Source organism: Pocillopora verrucosa, chromosome 3, assembly GCF_036669915.1.
Source record: "Pocillopora verrucosa isolate sample1 chromosome 3, ASM3666991v2, whole genome shotgun sequence".
In the NCBI taxonomy this organism is placed as follows: Eukaryota; Metazoa; Cnidaria; class Anthozoa; order Scleractinia; family Pocilloporidae; genus Pocillopora; species Pocillopora verrucosa.
The window spans coordinates 6,508,982-6,513,243 of NC_089314.1; positions in this window are offsets into that span (position 1 = coordinate 6,508,982).

The following is a 4,262-nucleotide window of genomic DNA, read 5'->3' on the forward strand; positions in this document are numbered from 1 at the left end:
TTTCATGATGAACAAGTTGATCAAAAGGTTGATACTGTATATTATCATCAGTAAATACTAAATATTAAATCAATTCAAACCTAAAGTTCCGGATCATCATGATAAAACAAAATAGAAAGACCTTAAACCTTTGTAGCTCAACAAACCTACTAAAGGCGTAAATATTTATCTATCTTGAGACTTTGATGGTCTTTTTGTAAATTTCATTTTCGTCAGTTTGATGATCAACACACATGAGCCCCTTCTAAGCCGAGCCTTTTACAACAAACATGGCCGCCAGTCATATTTGATCGCGTGACTTAGTTTTGTCCCGTGACAACACGCACGCGAGCCTGCTGACAAGTGTACAGAGAAATAACCAATTTATCTGTGCAAAAAAAAAAAAAGAAAAAGAAAAGAAAAATCATAAAAAAACTTCAAAATAATTCACTCTGAAAGTTTCACTAGGCGATCTGAAATTAATGTGTGATCTAGAAAAGCTTATTTTCCTCTGAGCTGACTGAACATTGTATCAGCCTCCACAAAAAACAGAACATTCCTAATAACCAAAAGAATGTCATTTTGAATCACTACTCAATATTTTGGTATTTAATGTTAGTGAAACTTCAATCATCCTAAAACATCCATCACAACTTGATAATTTTAAATGTGAACTTAACAGTTAATGGTTACCTCACTCTGAATGATTAATGTTAACGGCCATACATTTTTAAATTTGTTACTTAACAGCCTATATTATAGTACAGGAATAAAGACATAAACAGGAAATATTAGACCTTTGAAAAAGCATAATACTGCTGCCTAACATGAAGATTTTACTGACTGATCATGTCATCATACTTTGGCATTGTCAAATAAAACAAAAAATCTTCAAGATCTACAATGTTGTAATGAAATATCTTCAAATTGATTGTGTTACCAAGTTTACCAACTGCTTTATAATTGATATGTAGTATACCAATGCGCTATACGATGCCGCAAGATGAGAGGACATTTTGTCACCCTTGAATTGGAATATTTTATCGACAAGTTTTTACTGGTCTTTATCTATTCTGCCAATGAAGTCTTTATTTTGGTTTCAGTGAGGAAAATCAGGCATCTAATGTATCAAAATGGACAGTGCATCGAAGTTTTGACTGTAAGCCAGACATCGGGGCCCTGGACAATACAAATATTCCAGGAAAAGTATCACATGAAGAACTGCTCGGGAACGCATTGAAGCAGCGAACAAAGGAAAAAAACATTTCTTTCTACAAGTTTAGCATAACTTGGCTGCAAATGAGACAACTTAAATAATAATAAAAACATTGAAATAAACTTACAAGCTCTTGCGTGTCACGGTTGTTGATCGTTAAAATTGTGATAACAGAACTGATGTCATCTACCTACGTGATACAGCAGATTGCGGCTAAAGGTAAAAGTTAGATTGTTCTCGCATTTCAGTGTTGTTTAATAATTTATTAACAGTTTGAACTAGAGTTGACCCGGGAAAATAGATCGCTTAAGTTTTGTATCTGCTAAGTCATCCAACTTCCTCTATGGCCTGGAATTTTATTTTTCTTACCAAAAAGTTTGTAAATTAAAGGCATACCACAAACTACTTGTTGACAAAATCCAGAGATTAGGAGGAACTGTGAGCGACTGCTTCAATGAAAACACCACGCACTTGCTTTTCCCTCGTGGAGTAGATTATCATTTTGGCCTGCATTCTTTCCAATCCACGGCCCAAAGAAAAGGTCTGCCTTGTGTGTATTGACTGATTAGCTGCTTGTATTACCGAAAGACACAATTCGAAGTAAAGTAAAGTAAATGTTCGGTAATAGCAGATAGTAAGGGCGTACTTGGCGAGAGAGCTTGAATTTTCGCGGTAAGCATGGAAACTAGTTAGCAGCGCAAAGGTTACTGGGAGAATTAAAATGACTGAGATTAGAGAGCCAGTTATAAGTTTGTAGAATTTCGTTGTGAAAAGTAGTTGGAAGGACTGGAAAGGAAGTATTTCTACGAAGGACCTTAGCATATGGTTCTCAGTATGGTATTGGGAAGTTTTGTCTTACTAGGCAGGAGAGCAACAAGTTGGTTGGGTCCCTGAAAAGGACTGAGCAATTTTGGATGCTGTTGGAAAGGCATGCGACTTGCCAAACTTTCATGCCTAAATTGACAGTGCCAAAAATATGGGAGTCAAGTTTACCAAGACAACAATTTTTATAATTTGTGAAGCTTTGTGAAATAATTAATACACGTAAATAATCAAGTTAGTTTTATTTAATTTTGTGGAAAATGTATTGATAGTTTTATACAAATCATGTATCTTTTCTTAAATTAAAAATTTATGTCACTATGTGTATATTTTTGACAAGTTTTTTTTTGGCTAAATTGATTTGAAATCTGGATATTTTAGACTAGGGTGACTTGTAAGCATACAGAAGTAACCAAAATGACTATTGTGTTTATTGCGAGGGTTTCTGTAGATATTTTTAAAGTTTATGGAGAGACTCTTACTAACTTTGGTTTTATCACTTCAGTCATATGAAATCGCTTTAAGTCGCCTTAAGTCGCCTTATGTGGCCTTATGTAGCGTTAAGTCGCCCACAGTCGCCTTAAATTGCCTTAAGTCGCAATATTTCAATTGACGCAGCAGTCTTAGATGCCACGCTACCTTGTGGGCCATTAAGAATTTTTGATAAGTTAGCAACTTCGTTTCCTTCCCGCGTAATTACTGAAGAGTGTCGCTAAGCGGCCCGACTACCTCTTGAATGCTTAAGAGATTGCGCACCTGGCGCTTTTCATGACTGAGAGGATCAATTTCTTCATAAATTCTCGTCAACGGCCATCTCGGTTCTCGGTTCGTTAAAGTGACTATTTCCCGTATCCCGCTCTTCAAAATCGCCGATTCCCGTGTCCCGTTCATAATAACAATCCCTCTTCTCGCCCTCTTCTCGCCCCCTTTTTAGGGATTGACGCTCAACTTTCGTCAGTTTCTCAACTGAATATTCCACCACGGTCGATTTTAGAGTCAAGAGCGAGGAAGTCTTTATTAACAGCAGTGTACATAGTGAGCATATTTTGGTTGTGCTATTTCCTTTTGCCTGTGTTCTTCTTAGCGCCCCTATTTTAGGAATCGTCACACCATCTCTATGGACAGCGTGTGCTTTAACCGTGGCGGTAGTGTTACTTCATATATATGAAGCCTATCTTTCAGAAAGTCTGACAGCTAAATTGTAACGATTTTAAAATTATCCTCATCATTACATTTAGAAATGCAACCGATTATACTGTCATCGGTTGCATTTCAACAAAATAGTATTTTGTTGAACCATAATTTGAATTTTTGAATGAGCAGGTGCATTTGAGCAATTATGTTCTCTCTTGAGGATAAAAAGTAAAAAAAAATTCATCATTAAATGAAAATGAAATTTGGTCTCTGGAAGGTCCCGGATGTAAGACTCATACTCTGCGTGCGCATTTTTGGAGGTTCAGTGACTTCAAGAGGAAGGTGTCAAATTTCGGTCATGTCTTTTTCTTATTTCAAATGCTCAATAAAGTAAAAAAAGCTTCCACTTGCCTGTCACCCATGCGGACAGGCAGTGTGACTCTTTGTCAGCTGTCGTCAAGCAATAACACGGTTGGTTGGCTCCGCCCCTTGGTTTTAGCTCAATTGTAAATTACACTGTGTTAATATTATATACGCGATGGCAAGTGAATCATTTCGAATTTTAAATTTACCGCCACAAACGAAGACGGTTTTGAATGGCGGAAGGAAATAAAAACCTTGACAAATTTTTTCCATTGTGATGAAAACGTAGAAACTTATGAGAGCTTTTGAGAAATCAACCTGCTGTTCACTCGCTTTGGATCGGCTGCAGCTCAAACTGTTTTGAATATAGACGCGCATGTATGCCACGACGGTTGATTAAAAAATGATCCAAAGGTAAGTACCTAGAGCACCTCTCCTTTTAGAGGGCGCCTTCGCGTTTACAGTATAAATTAACGAATATGGCGCTTATTAAAATGCAAAGAATGGTGGCGCATACGACTAAATACCGACTAAATACCGACTAAATACCGATTTAAGTAATTAATGAATTAACAAGGTGCACGCAAGTGGAGCCTCATACCTAGACAAACTTGACACATTTGACTGACGCAACAAAAACAAACAATTTTGTTCTCGATTGGAATATGACAAAAAAAACCTTAGAGTCCTAGATATAATAAATAACCACATTAAAAACATCAATTACACATCGATACAACATTATGTA